The sequence below is a fragment of the Strix aluco genome, chromosome 8, assembly GCF_031877795.1.
Source record: "Strix aluco isolate bStrAlu1 chromosome 8, bStrAlu1.hap1, whole genome shotgun sequence".
Taxonomy (NCBI): Eukaryota; Metazoa; Chordata; class Aves; order Strigiformes; family Strigidae; genus Strix; species Strix aluco.
Genome location: NC_133938.1, coordinates 33,072,741 through 33,095,242, shown reverse-complemented (window position 1 = coordinate 33,095,242; position 22,502 = coordinate 33,072,741). Strand labels below are relative to the sequence as shown.

Below are 22,502 nucleotides of genomic sequence, written 5' to 3'. Positions count from 1 at the left end.
AATGCTGCACAAACTGCTGCCAGGAACAGTTTAAAGATTCTGATGAATTGATATCATCTAGACCCTGCCCGGGAGATGCTAACGTAAACTCCACAATGCCAAATTCATTTCCCTTTGAGAATAATAGTTCTAAAACATTGAAATGTTTCCTAAATGTGCTGATATTCAAAGGTCTTTGTAGACATCATCTGTGGGGTTGGAAAGTGCAGTCACTGTGAAAGGACTCTGGCAGCCAGTGTGATGAAGCCCTGACTCCATCCCCAAGGACTGGAGGAGAACTGGAGTCAGGCTCTCATGGACCGGATAGCTGGTGCTGCTGGATAAAGAAGAGAGGGCACAGAAAGGCACAAGCTCTGTAGATTCAGTTTCCTCACATAGATTTTCCATGTCCCGTAAAATTTGACGATAACTTAGGCATTTGCAACAATTTTCAGGCTTGGAACACACAGTTGAAGATACCAAAATTTTTTACAAGACGGCAAACAGGCTGAGGTGGGTTTGATGCTGTAAATCAACAAGCTGCTCTTTGAGCTGTTCTGCTGCTTGACAAGCAATACAGGAACAGAAGTGTGAACTTCCCAGCTCCTTTTTAATGGTGCATTAACATCAAAGTCTAGCTTTACATACTTAAATGATTACAAATTAGTGGATGTTTGTTTTGCACAGTCTGGCCCTGCTCCTTGCATTCACTGTCATTATTAAAATGGAAATGGTGTGACTCTGCAATAAAGAAAAAAATGGATCGCAAATTCTTGGCATATCAGAGAATGCATTTTAACCAATAAATAATTATCTTAGAATAAATAATGCCCTTGGAAACATGAACTGCTCTCATTCACCTCACTGAGCAGTACACCTGTTCAGAGGGCAAAAAGGAGTCTGAAGTATATAAAAAGAGTCAAAGATTAATCTGCATTACTTAAACTGCATAAATCGCCTGAATTTTCTTTTTCACATTTTCATCATCACAGAATAGTACCTACATTAAAAACCTGCGACAGAAAGCAAGCCCAGCTGTAGGAGAAACCTACAGATACCCCTGGGAATTTTCAGACAATCTTTACTGATCCCAGTTCTATATGCAATGTTTGTTTATTTACTCTTCAGATTAAATTATTCTCTTTATATCCGAGCTTGCAATTAGGCAAGATAAGACAAAATAGGTAGATAAGCCCTCAGATAAGCCATGCACATTTTGGATGCTGTACAAACAAGAATAAAAGATCCATGTCAGAGCATCCAATTCTGAGGTCCTAATTCCAGATTAATGACTTCACAAAGCTGTCTCTTAATTTCAGTCAAAGGCAGAGAGAGTAAAGAATAATCAGGAACTTTAGACTTTAGTTGTTCCACATTTGGAAGCAACACAGATACTGCTAAAGTTAATACAGTTTCTTATAATAATAATAAAGTTTCTTAGCCTAAAATATGTTTTGCGCTGGGGCTGGAGTTGTAGGCCATGTGCCTGTACTATAATAAGATAAACCAACCAAGACTGACTTGATTTGTGCGCCTGGGGGCACAATTTGTCAGAAACCCCCACCATTTGCTATACTACTTCTCTAGCAAGGCAATATGACAACACAGGAAATTAGTGGCAAGCGAGGACTGGGTACTGTGATCCAGTTTGGGTCACCAGCAAAACATCCCTTTGACTTTCATGGTGCAGAACTGGATCCAAAGCACACGCTGAGTTATGCGCGTTACTGGGTTAGCATCAAACAGCCAAGAACATTTTCTTCTAGTCTACACTTGTTTCTCAGTACCAGTTAGGCTAGCATGACTTTCTGTTTAAGCCTCTCAAGCTTTAACACAGCTCATTTTGACACTAAATTATATAGAGAGCACTTAGGTGAGCAGCTGTACCTCCTCCTTTGGAAAGGTGGCCATCTCCTGTTGGGAGCATTGAGGGACGCTGCTCACTAGTGATTTCTTCTTCTGGCACGGGTGTTTGCAAAGCACAGAACCACTCCCACTCCTCACCTCCACCAGGAATATACAGTTTTAAGTCAGAGCACAGTTTTAAGTTAGGATTTTAAGTTAAGTTAGAAAAAAGGGAGATTGTCCCACACAGAGACCCTCCATACACCAATACTTTGGGGTCTGCACTACCAGCTCATACAGGCTCTTGATGACTACAGACCACATCCATTTGGATGTCCTATTGTGGCAAATGCCTCAAAGGAGGCTGCCAAGACCTTGGCTCAAATGGGAGGGGTTATTGCGAAGACACCCTTCATACATGGTACTTTATGTTGAATTTCGCTGCCCGGGTATTTGGGAAAGGATTGGGTTGGTGTGATGGCAGATAAGAGTTGCTATGTCATGGTTCCTTGGCAGAGTGGCTGTAAGACAATAGTAGCAGCTTACCTGTTATGATAAGATCTTAACTGCCAATGTTGAATATTGAGACGACTACATTAGGAGATAAGCATTGTTAAATTTTAAGTAAATCAGTTTTTCAGGGGCCCATAAAAATACTGTTTGCAAGAACATAAAGCAAAAACTGGTGGCTATAACAGTAATGAAGAATTAGGGGATTTTTCATGTATTCTAATGGACCAGAAAAAAAAAAAAAAAAGAGATTCCAAGTTCATAACTAGTTGAAGAATTGGTTCGAACAGTAAAAGCTGGCATGGGTGAAGTCATCATTTCTGTTCTACCCAAGCCATTTATCAGCATTGCAGCAAGCCACTGTGCACCATGTGCAAAGTTAAACCCGAACACTGGTTTTATTAAATCAAGGTCTCGGGTCTCAACATCTCAGATAGGCAAACAGTGATTCAGTAAGTAAGTAGCCTAAAGCACAGAGTGGGCCTGAGAAGCAAAGCTACAAGGCATGGCTAAGAGGCCATGTTTTAACTGCCAGCACAACTTCCTTCTTTTCAGGTACTGGAAGTGGACATTAAAAAGAAATTTATAAATGGATTTGTCTGCATCACTTTTCATACCAGAAAGGAGAATACACTGACTTGAGAATCCTGCTGTCCATATGGGATTGAAGGTCTATTTCATTGTGCAACATTGTGTGTTATTCCCTTTTAATTTCCAAGCTGAGGAAATAAAGAAAAAATATTCTTTGTCATTATGCCGCTATTATGGCAGAGAATTTAATTGCATTCAAATCAAGGCAAAGTTATATTCCCTTAGAAATTGTAACTTGGTCCAAAACACTGAGCTCTTTTGGAGTGATTGTTGCTACGCACCTTTACAGAAAACATTAAACTAATAGAAAGTGTGTATTATAGTTGATAAGGGAACTATTACATTGAATTTCACAACTTGTATGGATATGTGATTAATCACAAACGCATTTTTATTGTAACATTTATGTATAGGTTATGATACGGAGCTGTAGGGTAGGATTTGTCTGCCTTATCCAAGGCATCTCAGAGTTAGATGTCCACGCTACAGCTAGTCATCCATGGGTGGCTCCTTTTAAAGTCAGTGGAGAGAAATAAGGACCTCCAAAGGCTGATTTATCTTAAGATGAAATGAATGACCCCCTGGAGGCTTGTGTTTTGCTACAATAACTAGCATGAGCAGAGGCACCTAAGTTCTGATGCCTAAACCATGTGAAGTGAATCCATCCTCAGGGGGCAATTTGATGATCTTTAGGAAGGCAATCATTCCATCATCATTATTGGGATCTTTCCCTCAATAAAATGTAAAAAGTTTCCCCTTTCTTGCTTGCCTGCTTTGTTAGTGTCTATTTGTCCATCCTCCTCCAGAACTGTCATTGTTCAACCCGGAGATTATGTGGAAATGCTACCACTTCAGCAGTAATTACTCAAAGAACTGGTTTCAGTTCATTATCAAAACAAACTCCCTTGCTCCCTAGGCTGCTCAAAAGTTTCCCTCTTGGAGGAAGAAGAAAAAAAGTTAGTAGAAGGAAAGATGTTCCTTCCAAAAAGGCGGGGAGGATATTGCCAGCAGTCTTGTCTCAATCATCTCTGTAGCTGAGAGTCAGAAAGAGGAATTAGGATAGCAATTGGAGAAATTAAAAGGCAGGTATCTGAGACTAGGCTTTGAAAAAATATGCAGGAAAGTCATAATAGACGCTCATGGTGATTAAAAATTGAAAATTACTTAGGAGTTCACTCTCGGTAAGTTTAGTTTGTTTTGAGGCCAAATAAGAATTAGTGTTTCCATTGAACTGTGTTAAAATATGACACATAGTTTGGGTGTTATTTATGCATGTTTAAGCAGAATGAAAAAATAGGCTTTCTGTCATTTTGAGCTAATGTCCAACCGGTGGGGACTCTTTTGGATCTAGAAATTCAGATTCAATGTCCAGCTCAAAAACTTATACATCCCAGTGAGAGGCTGTGGCGGGGCTCATCTTTGATTAAAAATGGCATGAAAACATTCTGGCCGCTCTCAAACCGGTGAAGGGCAGTACCAAAACGTACTTCTGTCTTATTTGTTTTCACAAACTTCAATTATATTTCTTTTTTTGAAGTCCGAAGACCTCTATGAAGCAGGGTGGGTGCCCAGTCTTCTCACCAGCTTCTTCTGTTACTGAACAACAAGGCCAGGTGAGGGGAAAGCCAAGTTAGGTCCACAGGCTGATGTGGGGAAGGTTGAAGGTCTTGCCCAGTCTTTCCTGACTGTTTTGGTATGACCTCTCTCTCAAGGACCACACAGAAGATTGACTGGTGTCCCTTGTTCTCATGCAGGATGCCAAATGGATTGAGTATGGTGCCCACCTCCTGTCCTCCTCCATCACAAAAAAAAAAGTCTAAATTTGGACCTCTGTGAGGAGGAGAGATGAAAGTCTGCACGTGGGTGAACTTGTGCCTTTTGTGGCAAAAAGACAGTGTACAGCCAGAAGAATGTCTGTCACCAGTGGCCATGGGGAATGGAAGGGAATCTGACCTTAGGAAAAAAAAAGAGGCGTTTCTTCCACAGTCTAAGCCTGTGTAGATCTAACAGTAGATGTTATTGTTGTTTTGCAAAACCAGCTGAGGGTCACTAACAGCTTCCTCGAATTGCTGAGCCACGGCGGAGGCAGGAGTCAGGCACATGACTATGTGAAGCGTGTGATATTAATACCCACCCAGGTGATCAAGCTAAATATAGAGATAATGCAGCCTTCTCTGGGCAGGGGGTAAGACATGAAAGTCTTACCAACAGCGATATAGGAGAAGAAAGGAAAGCTGCAACCTTTCTGCATCAGCTCCAACAACATCTGCAGCCTGCTGCTGGTGGGATGGGGTGCTCCAGGCTTCAAAAAATAAGGAGGCATCTGTACTAAGGTGAGTACTGCCCTGGGAGTCTGAAGAAACTATAAGCCAAACTAAATATTAACCTACCTCCGAGCATTGTAGCAGTGTAATTTTTTACGATGTACTACACCTGAGATGGTGCAAACATCTGTTACTGGGTTTGTTGTTTGTTTTGTGTCTGTGTCTGTGTGTGTATACACTCTTCAGAGAAGAGAGAGGGAAAGAACTGCCAGTCTCTGAAGTTCACTGTGACTCAGAGGTCCAGGTGTGATCCTAAAGAAAAGCTGGATTGAACCAGATTGAAAGAAAACGCTTTAAAGATACTTAAACAAGCCTCTGTTAATGTTCAGAGGTGGAGCGCTTCAAATGGAGTTTTTAAACCTTGCTTTTCACCGTCTGTGCAACGGTAAAGGAAGATTTCCCAGCTTCGCACAGCTACGATAAAGAAATACAAAGCGTTATTTCCTCCCTCGGCTGCCATGGGGCTGTGCTCTCCCCCATGAGCTGCTGTCGGTAGTTCAAAGGTGTGGAGCAAACCCAAACCTCCAGCTTGCACAATTTGTGACTTCTACTGTTGACCAAAAAAGGGGAAGGTGGTTCTCAGTACCTGATGTTCATCCAGCAAAGCCTTTCAAAACTGAAAGAACATTGTGCCATCAGCTTTGTTCAAAACCTTTCTCATGGTCCCTGCACCTCTCCGTAACTCCTCTCCCCAGATATGTTTGAACGGTCTCAAAAATCTGATTAAATCTGAAATTTAAGGATTGGCTGAAAACAGCGTGTCTGAAGGTATGTGTCAGCAGTGGGCCTCGATGGTCGCTCGGCCGTGATGTTGTGTGGTCTGAATGGATGTCATCCTGTCTTCAAATGTCTTCTTTATGTCTACTCCACAGCAGGCTCCGAGGTGTCTGGATGAGCAAGATCAGATATTTTATTAGCTCGTTTAATGCAATGAAGGTGGAGGAAAAAGGCTGACCTATTTGTATTCTTTAGCAGATGCCAACATTTGTGACTTTGGCTGCAGGTGGAGCAGTTAAGTGAACAAAAAAACAGAGTAGCTAAGAGACTGAGCAGATCCCAGTTATCAGGAAGCAGAAGATGAGGGTTTTTCTGTTTTCCGTTTCAATGAGGACCAAATTAGGCTCCTAAATGTCCTAACACACGTCCTGATAACTGGGGAATGAGACTACTCAACTCATCTCTGCAGCCACCTGTGCTCCTGCACTTCCTTTCAGAAAATAGCTACCTCCATTAACCTTATTCCATTTAAATGAATTAAGTGTTATCTGTATTTTCTATCCTGTGACCAGAAGGGAGACTGAACTCCATACATAAGCTCATTCTATATTTGTGTGTACAACTAAAGAAGTACTGGAGGAGGTCCATCCTCGCCCAACTCCATGGTGGTAGGGAGAAATTTAGCACAATAACTCCTGAGACTGCGTGGGAACATCCTCTTCCCTGCTGGGCACTGAAGGTGGTGTTTCTGTGGTTCAAATTAGGATTAGGGCTTCTTTGAATGCGACTAACCATTTGCAAAATACAAGGAGCCTGCTTTTCACTTGGCATGATGGGGACTGCGAGTTGAGGGTCAGCTTTGGGGTCCCACCTGGGCTGTGTGCTGGGCTTGCATCAACTTCAGCCATTCGGTTTCTCAGTCCTCAATGAAACAGGAATAAATTCTTCTTGGTTCCTCACCCAAATGGTGCAAAGTTTTATTTTGCTCTATTTGAACAGCACTTTGAAGATACAAATCCCTAGCATTACGATTTGTTTCAACATGCATGTCCTGCTAGTAAAGTGCCGTGTAAAAGCCCAGCTCTCATCTCAGCCACAATGGTATTAACAATAATGCAAATGATTCAGAAATGTGAGTGGTTCAGAGGCCATAAAAGATAGCAGATGTAAGCAAAGCCAACAAAAAAAGTCTGTGTACTACAAAGCTGTATTACACAAGACTCCCATAACAATATATGCAGAATATTATTTGTATTGTAGCAGAAGCAGTCAGTATCCTCTCCGGCAGAAAATCTCATGTAAATCAGAAAATCTTTTCCAAGATGTTCTATAAATACACAAACCTTGTGGGCTAGGGAATGAGTTGGAGACTATTACCCAATCTGCCCTGGAGCAGGCCAGGAAAGTAGATCTGCTGCTGAAAGAGAAACAATTTTCCAAGATTTATAGACTGTAAATATTTTATTTACCCTCTAAAGAAGGAGTCCATACTCGTAGCAAAGAATGTGTACAAAGTGTGTGCAGGGTTGGGTCTTCTTTGGTTTGGTGTGACTGTGAAAATAAATTAAAGCGTCCCTGGGAGCCAAGAGAGATCAGGTGCCTTTTGGTCCCATCCCATTCGTCACAGGGAGGTATGGTGAGGTTTCTCAGGCGCGTCTGCCCTGGGAGCGCTGCAATGTCCTCACCCACCTGTGACTGCACAGAGAGCTTTTCAGACCTTAGCTCTGAGCTGAGAAAATACAGATGAACCATGAATACAAAGCATTTCGATATCATTTTCAATTCACTAGCTAGTGTCCAGCATAAACAGGCAAGCTGTTTCTGCTTCCAGCTTTCTTATAATTGGGTCTAATCTAGCTGAGATATAGCACATCATTTCCAAATGCTCTGTACACTTTAAGCAGTGCATAAGGGTAATGAACAGGGGTTTTTTGGTATGTGCTTTCTCCAAGTCTCATTAGACGTAGCACTAATATTTACTTGTTTGCATTTCAAACGAAACAGAGTCTATTTAATAACATCAGTGATTTCGTCAATATCGGCACAGTCCGAGTGCCAAGTGGAGAGCTGGATGATGTTTTCATTAACCTCGGCACTCTATAGGGCTGCAGTTGTTCTCAGGAGACTGTTTTCTGTCACCGTAGTGTGACCAGAGCTGTGGAGAAAGAGCAGTTAGTAGGGCTGTCTGCTAAAATCTCAGCTTGGTTCCTGAATGAGGTGCTAAAAGTGACTCCAAGCTGTACTATTCATCACTATTGCCTCTGTCTCAGAAACCAGCTTGCCTGTGCTTGGTCCCTTAAGCATCTTCTCTTCCTCCTTCTGCTCTACCTGCTCAGGCTGAACCCCACAAATCCTCAAACTCATGTGGGAAACCTCAATTTTTGCCCCTTACCTGCTACACTAGCCCTGCCTGCGGAGCAGCTGATACTTGTTCATCACCATCTGCTTGATGTGACTGTAACTTGCCGTTCCTAAGATGTGGTTAGCTGGGAAGAGAAATGCAACACATTTATTTCTTCATTGCTACCCTTGTGAAAGCACACTGTGGATTATGTTGCTTACACGGTTTTCTGTCACCACAGTATTTTGCAGATAGCGGTGGATTTGTTCTTAAAATTGGTCCGAGGAAGGGAAGTGTACTGTTTCCCATGTTAGAGATGGAAAAGCTGAGGCAGGGAAGCAAAATGACTTGCTCAAGGAGTCTGTGGAGGAAGAGTGGGAGGGGAAATTCCATCTGCCAAAGAAGGAATTAATCCAGACTACAGGAAGCATGGGAGATGACTCAGTTGCAGATGATAAGAAGGTTGGAAGGCAAGTGAAAGCTGGCCTGAAATCTGGATGGATGCAAGAGAGAGAGGAACTAGATTTTCTGAAATTACTCACAAGAAAGTACCTGTACGTATGCAGCTGAAAGGAAAACCTGGGTCAGGCTAGGACTTATCTGACAAAAAATAAGGAGGCTGTGAATTACAAAGTCATCTCTACTTGGCTCAAACTTACTGCTAGGCAGCATGCTTGGAGTAGAGCTGCCCGCTTACAGGGAGTCTGAATTAAAATCTCTGAGCAAAACATCCTCTCTTGAATCAATAGTTCTGTTCACAGCAGAGGTTGCAAGACAGGGTCACGAGAAAGAAGTTGTTATTTTGCTACTGAAAATTCTCAGTTTCTAGCTAGTAGTCATCGCTGTTTTCTGCCTGTTGTAAGTTACTGTGCTTAAACTCATGTTACTTTACATATTTTAATATAATTATCTATAAAAGTGATGGCAAAATAGTCCTCCAGCATGCTCCTAAGAGCTTTTAATCATTCGGGTCTTTTGCATAATGATATGATGGCAGAGATTTAGGTTCTGAGAACTACAGAAGCAATTAGTCTATTCACATGAATTTAGTAAAGTTAATCTACACTGGGCCAAATCCATAAAGCAGTTTTTCACATCTAAGGTAGTTTTCAGGTAATTCCCAAGATGGTGATTGCAACTCTTAACTCCAAACTTTGTATTCAACCACCAGAACACACTTTTACCTCTGTATCATCTAATCTTTCGATAATATGCACATTGGTGTCAGCAGTGAAAAAACTATGTCTAAAACCAAGAATAAAGTGTGTCTTAGTGGAAGGACGAAAATTTCCTATCAGCGATGGCTTAACTCAGCAACTGTTATCTCACTGGGATCAGGATTTCATGGTGCTCATAATAAAGAAATAGTGCACTGTATGAGTAAAACTCCACGCTTGTATCTTCCAACATTGGAGGAAGTTACCCATGTCTTCCTTTTAACTGCTGATGGAGCAAATATGTTGATGCAGAGAAGTACCCAACGGTACAGTGACTCTACAGGAACAAGTCCAGCCCAGTGAAATGTGAGCCAGTATGTTCTCCTTGGGGACATTTCAGATAGCTCCTGTTTCTACATGGGCTACTGATTGTGAGCAGAGATAGCTTCACAGTAGCTTTTCTGAATCACAGAGGGCAAAGAGGAAGGCGAGTGTAAATCTTCAGGACAAGGGAACTGAGTCATCTGAGTTTGGAAAACATCTACGGCTCATTTGTAGGTCGAGGTTTGCAGGGAAGGTTGTTTGATTGACTCGAAGAACTTCCTTGTCAACCTTACAAATAGATCTAAACTACGTTATTTTTGTGCTGTAAGGTGGCTGCCTGTGTTTCTAGAGGTCATATTTGTACACATCTTGGTGCCGCAGTGTGCTGCTGTTACTTATCTTCAGCTAAAGATGAAAACTTGCCTCCCTTGTCTTCATGAGACTGTACCTCTTCTGGGCCAGCCCAGACGTTTCCTGAGCACTCTCAGTTATTGTCCCCTGTGTGCCCTGGCATCTCCCATGACCACTGCCCAGGAATGAGGATTGAAATGTGCTGTCTAAATAAACACAGTATTTCTACTTGATGTGAAGCAACTGTCCTTCCTGGTATTCACAGCTTCCTGACAGAGGCATTGACTGATTTTATTAACAAAAATAACCCTCCCCTTTTGGAGTCAGTTTTACCTCAGCCCTACCACAAAATTTCCTTGGGCTGCCAGTGGCAGGTGAAAGAAACTTCTAGAAAGAAAGACCCAATAAAATATAGGTAAAATGTAGCTCTAAAGGATGTAATATTTTAGATGAAAGGCATCCTTCAAAGCAGTCCTGTGTATAGCGAACATGATGCCTTCGAAGCTGGCAAGTGCCCAAACCAGCTTCAGCATTCAGACAACTGAACATCCCTCTTTGAAACCTGATGGTGGGACAAATTGATGCAAAGATAAAAAAATTTATTTGCAAAGGAAAGACAGACTGGCAGATATACACATTTTGAGACCTGATGAAAGAATCTCTTCGCAACATTATATATTGAATTACCTTTATGGCTTAATCGTGCAAAACAAGTCTTGAATGATGTTATAAATGTCCCAGTGTATTTGTAGTCCCTCACTAAATGACCTGTTGGGTTAATTGCAAGTCTGCCACCAAAATTAAATGTTTTAATACAGTTTACCTCCTTTAGTCCTTAGGGCCACAATACCACTTTTATCCCAAGGCATTGTTAGCAGCACCCTGACCTTGGTTTACAAGCAGTTAAAATAAAATTTTGATCTGAGCATGACAAAATCCTGCTCTCTCCTGCATCTAGGTGAGCTGTAATTCCCACCTCTTCACACTGACCTTCGTGTCAGAGCTGAACAGCAAATGTGGGATGAGCACTGGGCAGGCGATGGACCTTCATTAGGGTGATGGTGCAGACAGTAATCTAATTGCCTAATTTAAATATCTGCATCAGAAAGCTGTTTTGCCTTGGCTCTACTTAAGTCAATGGAGCCTAATTCACGTGTGGTTCAGTCCAGAAAAGCTGTACTCTCTGGTGAAGACTTTTTTTTTTTAGCATCTCCTAAGGCACCAAAGCTGGGTACATGAAAGCAGGCAGCCGGAATAACCTCCCACAGGGAAATAGGCACCTTGCACCAAGGAAAAATATTATGACAACAGCCTCCCATGAAAGGACAGGGGATGGGAGCTCTGCTTGTCAGATGGGTTCATCCCACAGGAATGAGGCATGAGAAGATGGAGAAGTCAGTGAAAACAGAGGAAGAGGTTTTAGAAGGCGACACATGGCCAAGAATGGGGTAAGGGAGCTGAGAACTAGCTTAATAACTGGGAATTTATTAGTTTTAAAAGCAAAAAGTCCTGTGGATTCACTCCTCAGCCCTCACTGAGTGTCCCACTGCACTTCCACACAGGACTTGTGACAGGCTGGAGGAGCCCGTACGGTACCACGCAAGTGCGGTGAGGTGGGGTCCAAACCTACCTGTCAGCTATTGCTTTTTAATCCAATGCTGCAGCAATTCCTTACTGGGAAGAAAAGAAAGTGGGTGAGTGAAAATGCCCTTTTGTTGGTAATTTTATGTTCCGAAGCTCAGCTTATGGATAAAAGGGTCATCTAGGGGTAGAAGAGAAAATGCAACTGGTAGTTTGACCTTTTATTGAATATAGTGGAGAGGTGATATGGGATGTGGTACTTCAGAAGAGCAAACCAACACATTAGGCACCAAAGAAGATAGCACTGAAAGTACCTCTGATGCACCTAGGATGCAACTCTGGGTGTGTTTAATACACGAGTGGGGAATAAGGGATCGCAGTCTGCTTTGGGGAGAGGCAGTAAATACAACAGGGACAGTCTGTATGAGCCTTCATAGACAGCCACAAACCCTCAGCATGGCAAGAGCAGTACCACCACTAAGCTTCCCAGCATCTCGTAGGTGATGACCCTGCTGTGAGCTCTCCCTGTGCCCAGAGGAGGCAAGGCTGGCTGGCTGGCAAGTCTGCCGTGGCAGCTGCACCTCCCTGGAAACCCCGGTTGGAATTTTTGCTTTCCGAGAGCAAAACCACACCGGAGTTATGACCTCATAGGAAGTCAAGTGAAAATAGACCCAGTTGTCAACAAGAAAATCAGATCTGGGAGGGAAGTGTGGTGAAGGTCAAAGCAGAAGGACGCTAGATAAATTCAGAACACACACAGTCTAACTATAAAGGTCTAAAAAAGTAAACTCCTTTGGGGCAAATGAGAAGAGATTTATAAATCTTCTCCTGATACACAGTAAAGAAGATTATATTCGAAGCAGCTTAATGTTACTTAAGGATGTGCCAACTTAAATCATACTCATTAACAACTCTTTATAACAGGCAAAGTCACATAGGTAGAGAACCAGGGAAGAGACCAGATTTTATGCTCAGCCCTGAAAAAAAAAGCAAAGAATAATAAAAACACTTTGGAAAGAGAAGGAACAATTTACCAGTTTGGACATAAGCAGACCTTTGTACCAGGTGTGCAGGGTCATCCTCTTTGGTCTGGTTTGTATTTCATTGTCTTATTTTCAAACTTCCTATCTGATAACATGTAAAGGAATATGTATTCTAGACAACTACCTCATTAGAGTAGATATTTGTTTCATAGAAAGCCGGATGTTTTCGATGACATGTAGGAATGCCATAGTTAAAAAGCATTAAAATAGCTACAACTTGCAGTGCATGTTAAAACAGAGGGAGCCTACACGGTACACTGTGCAGATAGCTGTGCTTCCTTCCAGTGGGCTGGAAATCATTGCTTGCTCTTCTTTGTTAAATGAAAAATGTGCTGTGTTAAAGATGTGATTTTGCATCTTACACAGTTTCATTTTCTCCATTGAAATAATGAAGAACAGACTTCCATTTTCAATAACATTTTCAGATGTTTTCTGGAATCTGAATCCTCCTCATTGCCCTCCCTCCATATCACTTTGGAAGGTGGCCGTTGGGGTTTGGGGCAGGGAAGGGATTGTTCAAAGCTCTTCCACAATGTCATGAGTAATTTAAAAAATGTCTTTTTCAAATCTCATAGAAAGTATTTCTGATTTAACTCTCAAATTTGAAACAACTGTTCGTTTACAAACTTCCGAGTGACTCCCACTGCAGAAATGTGGGAGGAGCAGCTCTTCAACATCATGGAGCACCATTTCAGAAGTGTTTAATGTTGTTAGAGGAGGAATCTTTCAAATTATAAGTGCCAAAGATAGTCATTTTCTGATTTATACTGTATACATAGATATGTATCACTCAAGTATGAGAACAGGGAAGTGCTGAAGCATCCCCTGTGTGAGGCAAAGATACAACTAACTTGCATTATTTTCTGTTCTCTGAAGATATAAAAGACAATATTGTGGCAAGGAGCAGCTCGTTGAATGTGTGTGACAATCAGAAGCTTGCCAAAAGCCTCTCAGAGACATGTTTAGTATTGTTAATTCTTGTGATCACATCAAGTTATTCATCTTTTATCAATTCAGATGGCTCTCCTTCTGGGGACAGCCCGTCTCTCAGATGACATTTGATGTGTACTGTGTTAGCATTGCTGCATCCCCAACAATGAAGCAAAGATAGATTACAGTAGATTAGATGAAGCATCAGAAAGATGTTGCTGCAGTGCCACTTGTCAACAGTGAGGGCCAGACTGGTGACCGCAATCGAAAAAAAATCAAAGACTTGGGAGAGAAAGAGAGCTGCAAGCTGAGAGCATCAGCCTGAGCAGCAGCTGCCTTCCGTTCTGGAGTACAGTGCTGGTATGCTGCACCAGCAAGACTCCCAGTCCCTTTAAAAAAGGACATCTGTGTCTCCAGATTAAAGATACATAGATGATGAAATATGCCATGACATGAGGCGTGTGCTCCGTCGTTCCTAGCTAGCAGGGGCATTAACCGAACTCATTTCCTCCTCCCTTTCGCAGGAGATCAGCAAAAGGGAAACAGCAGCTACTTGCTGGGGCCCAGGGGGAGGACGCGTCCCCAGGAAGACAGTGCTTTTTGGGGTGTGGTGTAGGGCTGGCATAGGATCCCGCTGTGGATGTTTACATCCCTTGCATCAACTTACCTTACTGTCTCGCTATACGCATTAACCCTTGAAAAGACAACCCTGCTGATTGCAACTGCTCTTGCTGCAGCCATTTAACTCTTTCGTATGGAACACAAAGAAGCTGTCTGGAAGTCTTCTGTAACTGTATCATTTTGTGTAATTGATTTTTTAGATATACTGGACTTACGTATAATGACAGCAGGCCTTTGAGCAAGGCCATCAAGAAATTAAAATGAGACACAGCCTTGGCAGCTTCTAGGACACAAATGGGGTATAGAGACAATTGAGGAGATTAGTGAGAAATGTAATTTTGTTCACATGGAAAAATGCTAAGGAGGAAGCAAAAGTTTTGAGGGGTAAGCAAACCACGCCAGAAATGAGTGTAGCTTCTACGTGCTGCTAGGGCTGATTTGTTTTCCTTTTGTTTTATGTGTCTTAGATAAAAAATCCAACTCTATAGAAGAAAGAATTTTCTACCATGAAGGTGGAGAAATATTGGCATAGGCTGCCCAGAGAGGTTGTAAAACCTCCATCTTTGGAGATAGCCAAAATTTGGGTGTACATGCTCCCAAGCAGCCTGCTGGAACTGGACCTGCCCTGATGAGGAGGTTGGAGTAGAGGAGCTCCAGAGGTCTTTCCAACCTATGCCATTCTATGCCAAAACTAATATGGTCTTTTTCCTTTGTGTACCAAATACTAGTAGAGGTGGATCTGTACAGTGTTTAGTGATATTACCTGTTAATATAACACTTTGAAAGGTCTCATCAACATCGCTTTCCATGTTATCTTTAATATAGTCTTAAAATAAGAGAAAATACTGCTATTCTGATTCAATATCAGCTAGGTGAGTAGATACACAGGTACATGCCCTAGCTGGAAGCCTTGATCAGAGCAGTTGCATGTACAAACATGGCCTGAGGAGCAGTTACTAGAGCGGTAACAGCAACTCTGATTCCAGCTCCCAGTTAAATTCTGAAACACAAACCTGCCAGCAGATGACATTAATTTGTTTAGGGGGATGTCATTATATCACATAGAGCAAACACGTGGATGCACGGTGTCAGGGGGACCCTGTAGGGCATCGTGGATGACGTGTACCTACAGCATGTGTATGGCTTCATGCTGGAGGAGGGGAAGATGATGAACATTTAACTCCGCTCAGCATTGCCATGCAGGACAGGATGTGAAGAAGGGTATGTTCCCCACTCAAATCAATGTAAAGCTTCTTTTTTATCTAGTCAAAATATAATTATAGAGATTGGAATTTGGCTTCAAAACCTGGGCTAGCCTGTCCACAAAAGGTGAAGTGAGCCAAGTTATTGAACCTTGGTCCTTGGAAGTGTCTTTGGGTTTTTACACCATAAGATTCTGAGGCTGCCCAGTCTCTTTTTGAAGGATGCCTTTATGATTAAGCTGAAAAGTTACGTGAATTTTTTAAAACTTTATCTGCTTATGCTTACATTCCTGTTAAGCCTAAAGTCAAACTGCTTCTACAGGAGTGACAGCTCCAATGTGAGTGAAAGGCCAAATGAAAATTATAGAGAGATCTCATTTGACAAGGCCACTTCAGACAAAAGAAATGTTAAACAAATAGCCTTACACAATGGGAAATGGTGAACTTCTGCTGAACCTTGCTGATGGCTGGATGCCAAAGGAAAGTCTGAAGCTACCCACATGTTCTCTTTTGGAAATCTCTCTGGTTTTAACGTCCAGCATTTGTATACCATTTTAAATGGAAAATGAAGAGTGTTTAATTATCTTTCCAGGGTATGACAGCTGATAGAAATTAAAATGTCTGCCCAGAGCTCCTATGTTTCACAGAGTGAAAAACCTGCATACTTGTAATTACTCAGATGATATAAACCTAGGTCATATTAAGCCTAAAAGATAAACAAGTGAGACTAGATGATTTTGCAACATAATGATGAAAACGTTCAGGTCTATTACCCTGGATGAGTGTTGCTTTTGGACTGCAATCCACTGCCACCAACAGTAAAAGTGGTCATGGTCTGGGTAACTTTTCAGAATTGTCTATTTGGCTAGCAATGCAAGGCAAGGGCTGTGGGTAGAAGCAATGTCTTTTCTTAGGGTAGATGGAGTTCGAAGAAGCTTTCTGGCTTTCAGGACCACAAGTCCTTCAAATTTTAATATAAAACTGCAATTTCTCTGCCTAATATAAACCAAATCCTGGCCAGGAATATGAACTCTGCCTGTCAGGAAAAGGCTCTAACATCCAACCACCTTGTCATTTCCTTCTGATATTCTGGATTAATTTTTTTTTTGTCCATTACAGAAAAGCTGCAGTCTAATATTTTAAATATTCTGATCATTGCTATCTGCAGTAACTGCAAAGAACAAATTACTGAAGGGATCCATCTCATAAAGTAAAATTAACTATTTGAAATGGAAAGCTGCCATCACAATCTGATGACACCAATTAAAGTTGCAGAAAATGCAGCTCAGTGTTTGAGGCAAAAGAAAGACAGAGCCTGGGCCAAGTTGTTTTAAGGTGTGTACCAGTCATTGTCCTTTTAACTCAAGATGGATCTGAGCTTTAAATGTGAGATTCAAAACCAAGTGTCCTGAGAGACTGGAAGGTGCTTAGGTGCAGGTTTCCATCCCATCCCAGCCCCCATTTTTAGTGAGAACATTTTGTTCTCCTGGTAGAAGAACGAGGGATGCCTCAAAAGGCTCAGAGCTTTGAGTCAAAGATGCTTCTAAGCCGTAGCTGGCTGGAGAATTTCACAGATTTGCTGAAATTACAACCCGTTTCTCCCCATCCCTCTTATATGATGCCTACAAGATGCTTGGCCATAGCTAGAGCTCAGGAGCCCTCAAACCGTGGCTTAATGGGCTAGGGAAGACAGACTAACTGCTTCCCAGTGCTCCCAGGCTTTTAGATGATCAGGTCTTCAGAGTGAGTTTTCTTTTTGGGATCCTGAGGACCTGCTACAAATCCAGCTACAGGTAAAAATTTCCCTGGTGAACTTGGTGGGTTTGACCTGTTCTGCTCAGAGGAATGTTTCTGCTCTCCTCACCTGGCACAAGTTCCTGAAGTGGAGTGGCTGATGACTTGGTTGCACTGGTGGCTTTAGGGGATGCCATTACATGATGGGACAGGGCTTGCTAGTCAGGGTACACAAGTGCCATTGCAAATCCTCCTATGTGAAATGCCTTTGAAATCCCCAGGAGATGCAATGTAAATCTAATAGAAATACTGATTATATGAAATTGGCTTGACCAGTAGTTCGTCTTCTGAGGAGATGTTGGCTAAAATTTCATCATCAAATAGCAAGGGGAGCAGAATGGGTCAGTCCTTCTCATTAAATCCTCCTTCACAGAGATGATTCGACCCCGAGGAGTTGTAAAAATAAATTGCGAAGCAGCTCAGCCTTTCACACGGGCCAGACTGCAGAGAGTGGCAGATATTTTAATGCAAGATATACCTGAATCCATAGACTTCTTGCAAGATAATTGCCCACCTCCCATAATTCAGCTGACACCAGCCGAACAGTTTCCAGTGCGGTGACATACTCACAGCTGTTTTCAGGAACAAATTATAAACATTTCTAGCTACAGGCTAAATACCACTTGGTTTGCCAAGTGCAGCTGAATGTAAGATGTATTTATGCTGAAGCAGGAAGACCCATGAACAACTCTCCCAGCTTTCTGTCCCTTTTCTCTGCAAAAACACTAATCCATGGCGCAAAAATTACTGCAGGAGCTAAGCTAAACACTATTTTTACTGTGTGAGAGCCTGTTACTTAGGTGCTGTCGTACTGTGATGAACGGTCATGGGCTCTTCCACTCCCTGGCCTCTCTGCCATTTACGGTGCTAAACAGGCTCAGCTAAAAGTAAAAAGCTTTGAGGCTGTTCTCTAGCTGCTAGCTTTAAATTTAGTCAAGTTAACGTACTGCTTCTCAGGCACTGTCTCCATTACAAAGATTGTATGTGCCACATCAGTCCTACCTGCTCCAGCCCATTAGCTTCAGCACCATTGAGAAGGTTTAGGGTAGGAGAAAATCCAGCTCGAGGTCTCCTGGCTGCCAACTGTTGCTGCTGGGTGTGCTGGGACAAGAAGGCAAAGTCGTGAAAGTCTCTGTTCTCTTCTCTTCAGGCAGAAAACAGCCATAAATTCACATGGATCACACCTGCTGAACGATAAGGTGGCTTTCGTCAGTGAAACCACTCTGGGAGCCAGGGTCAGGATATGGCTTTTCCCCACACTGTGGTCATGGCAAAGTCATAAACAGACCAGATCCTTACTGAACCCAACGCACCTGGACCGTCACTTGCAACTGAGGTTGTGACAGGGGTATGGGAAGAATGATTGCTGGCTCTAAAGCTTCAGTAAATTTGTATTTGCTATCATTGTCCAAAGGTTTCCACTCCACCTCTGAATGAGCAGGTGAGCAACATTTACTATGCGGAAATTTTTGTAACAAAGCTGAGTCCAAACACGTCCCTCCTGAGGAAAAAAAACGCTTCTTGATGTATAGACTATACTAGGATTGTTTTTTCCCTCTGGAATATGTTGGATAGGGAAAAAAATTCTGTTATCATGCCCAAAATGGATTTTCTACCTGAATTTCTGTGGCTGTTTTTTGATGGCTTTGTACAGTATGGTTTCAGGCATCAGTGTGGGAACTAGAGCAGTGTTGGGATCCAGTTTGGCTCTCAGTATCAGCAGGCTCGTTCTCCTGCTTTAGGGTGAGGTGGGCAAGAAATCTCTGAACATTTTATTTTTCTTCTGGTTGATAATCAAAGAACCCAAAATTATATCAGAATCACCTAAAACACAGATTTAAGCCAGCCAGATTTTAATCCTCTCCCAAAAAAAGGAGAAAAACAACCCCAAAACAACTGCTTGAAATTAAAAGAAAGACTATTATGAATTCCTACCAAAATAACAAAAAAAAAAAAATCCATGAATCATGTTTCATGAGGCCTGGTTTCCTGCAGACTCTCTTACATTACTACCCCTCTTGCACTGCCATAGCCCCTGGTCCAGCAAACCTCTTACAACGCACAATCACAGGACCTCCAGAGGCTAAGCTCTCTGCAAGACAGCTTCAGCTCTCCCCTCCACATCTCCTGGACCTTTCCTTTCACCAATTCCTCTCTCATGTCACCTGTGGCCGCCACAGCAACTGCATCTCTCTTCTTTTCCTTTAGTGTCACGCAGCCAGAAGACAGCACAAGCCGTTCCCTGGAGCGTTGTTCCTGTGGATTAGTTGGTGAGTACATCCATGGCCAGCAGCCTTTGCTGGAGGCAGGATCTAGGAAGCAAGTTCTCCCTGCCTTTCCCTTTGTGGCAGCATCAATAACATCACTTTTCCCTATGTGCTTCTCTATTTTTATGAAATTTAGAGGACTTTAATTTTTTTAAGACCTTTACTGCAGCTTGCTGGCTAGCTTGGGTTAAAGTTGATCACGGTCTGATGGTAACAGCCTCGTTTCCACAGGAAACCAGGCTAAAAGACTTCTCCTCGCCTGCACTTGGAAGCTGCCAGTTTGACAAGCTGCCAGAGTCTGCCTGACAAAAGCAGACCTCTCTGCGCTTCCTCCTGCAAAATACTTTCCCATGGAGCCTAAAGGTGAACTGCCAGGCCATTGATCTCACTGCAAACAAGGTATTGGCAGCAGTGGCAGGAGATCTCCGTGGGGACAAAGTGTCTGGGAATGACACACGCTGGCTGCTCGTTACATCAGTCTGGTACTAACTGGTCCCTAAATGAAGAGGAGTCACTGAAAGTGGATCACAGGCCATTTGACTTATTTTCATTAGTAGCTCTGAAAAAGTCACCCACTCAAAAGTTAGACAAGGCATGGCCTATCACAACTTGTATTTCAGCTTCAGCTCCCTTGCAAGTTCCTCCAGCTCTTGAACAGAACCCTTGCTTTAATCTTTAGAGGAGCACTTAATGCCAAGTCACACAGTAGCCTGCTTCTTCCTCGTTATTCAGTGACTGATCCTGTTTCTCTGTTTTCGGCACAGGATTGAAAGGCTGATGGGAGAAGGACCTATTCATTCCTGCACATGCTGGTGAGTGGCATGGCTCTGTCTGCTGCCTCGCGCTGCTCCAGCGTTATCCCTCACCACCCCTGCCAAGCTGGGGACTGGTGCTGTGACCATCCTGTGCACAGGGAACTAAAGACCCTAAAAGTAAAGGCACAGCTCTCTGTTGGTTTTGAATGTCCATCTGCTCTCCAGAGAGACCCTACACCCCTTGCAGCCACAGTGGCAGATCTCTCAGTGACTCAAGTTGCAGCTATGAATGATGAGCATTTCTGTAAGTCAGACGAGCAGGATCTCAAGCAGAAATCTGGGGAACCATTAGCCAGCAGCTGTCTCTGAGAACCGTGTTGTACGAAACCCAAGTAATCGTGGCAGTGGTGACAGCTGTGGACTTTCCATTGTCTGGACCACAAGGTCACCCCTTGCCTTCCTGTGGGCTCTGTCTCACCCTACAGCAAAGAGGAAGGGGCCCCACAGGACAGAGTTTCTATCCTCACACAGATCTTTTTACACCCAGTCTGACACAGAGCACATCCATACCATGCACTGCATGAAATGCTGCATGTGGGGGCAAAGCCGTTCATTTTTAAACCAGGAAATGTTCATAATTGACCTGACAGCCTGGCCCCACAAAGAGTTGTCCTGGCACCACCTGGGGACAAGAAACTGTGGCACAGAGGAAGTCCTTGACTAGCTGGTGACAGCAGAATTTGGGACCATTACCCATGTTTTGCAGCTGAAGCCAGTGGCATGTCAAACCACACGTTAACCACACATTCCTGAGGTCTGTCTGCTCAGGGGAAAAATGTGTGTGAGCCAGTGATCAACGGTTGAGAGAACCAATTTAAGTTGGATATGAAACTTTAATGAAGTGCTTGAATTTGCAAATCTAACGGCACCAGTTTAACACTGATGTCTGTAGGTGTTCAGGCTTTTTAAAAGGAAGCTGAGCTCCCCACTGTACCTTGAAACCCCACCCTGTGCTCATCAGAATCTACCTGGACCACCAACAAGGCTGAAATCCTTCAGTGTGCTGCCCAGGCCTCCACCATGTGTGCTTGCAGAGTCACTGGTCATGGTGGTTGTCTCTCGGAGGAGATGGATGGGCCACTTTGATTTTGACCCTCACAGCTGCTTGATGGCAGCAAAGTGATTAAAAGATGCAGTGAGGGGAACGTGCTCACGAAGATGTGGCCACAGCATGGGAACCAACAGTAGGAACGGGAGGTCTGTGTGAATTGTAGGGCTACTGGGATGATGGGGGCGTGGTGGGATAGCTTGCTCAACTGGAGGGTGGACAGCCTGGGAGGGGGAGTTGCTCTGTGTGAGATGGCAGAGGGAATGGATGGAGATACGGCCAGGGATGGGTGACGAGCCAGCTGAGGACTTGTGGGTCAGGGTTACTGAGCAGACCAGCACGGGTGATTTCATCACGGGAGTCAAAGGATTGTGATCAGCGGCACAAAGTCCAGCTGGACGCCAGTCACTAGTGGTGTACCCCGGGTGTCAATACTGCGACCAGTCCCACTTAACACCTTCCTTAATGACCTGAATGATGGGCCAGAGAGCACCCTCAGCAAGTGTGAAGATGACACAAAGCTGGGATGAGTGCCTGATGGACCAGATGGGTGTGCTGCCATCCAGAGGGACCTTGACAGGCTGGAGAAACAGTCTAGCAGAAACCGCAGGAAGTTCAACAAGAAGAAGAGCAAACACCTGCCCCTGGGGAGGAACAACCCCAGTCACCAGTATGTGCTGGGGGTCAACTGTCTGGAAAGCAGCTTAGCAGAATCCTTCCATGGCTTCCACATGCCGGCTGCGTTTTTCTCATTGAGCCCTGATGAGGGGAGCAAATGGGCGACCCACCTGCCCTGCGCCCCCACCAGAAACACCATGGCAGCTCTAACTGTGCGCAGATAACCGTGTGGATAGCTTAGATGTTACAGCAATTGTTTCAAGAACTTGAAATCTGTTGCGCTGTGGAAGGCACTCGGACTTCTGTTCAAGGGATGCAAATGGAAACCAACAGGAGCTTGTACATGATCTGATGCATAGCCTTCTTCTCTTACCTTGTACCTCCAAGTCATTTGCCTGTTTTAACCCACCAAGAGATGGGACCAGGGCCATGCACACTTTTTTT

The 22,502-nt window shown here is 43.3% G+C and overlaps 1 long non-coding RNA gene across 2 annotated transcripts in view; it reads left to right on the top strand.

Annotated features, from left to right (window-relative positions):
- Positions 1-5,118: 5,118 nt before the first annotated feature.
- Positions 5,119-22,502, top strand: part of LOC141926747 (uncharacterized) — a 51,852-nt gene continuing 34,468 nt past the window's right edge. For both annotated transcript variants that reach the window (XR_012624197.1, XR_012624198.1), the window contains exons 1-3: positions 5,119-5,258; positions 19,519-19,580; positions 20,342-20,389. This is a non-coding gene — a long non-coding RNA (uncharacterized LOC141926747). The remainder of the gene's footprint in view (positions 5,259-19,518; positions 19,581-20,341; positions 20,390-22,502) is intronic.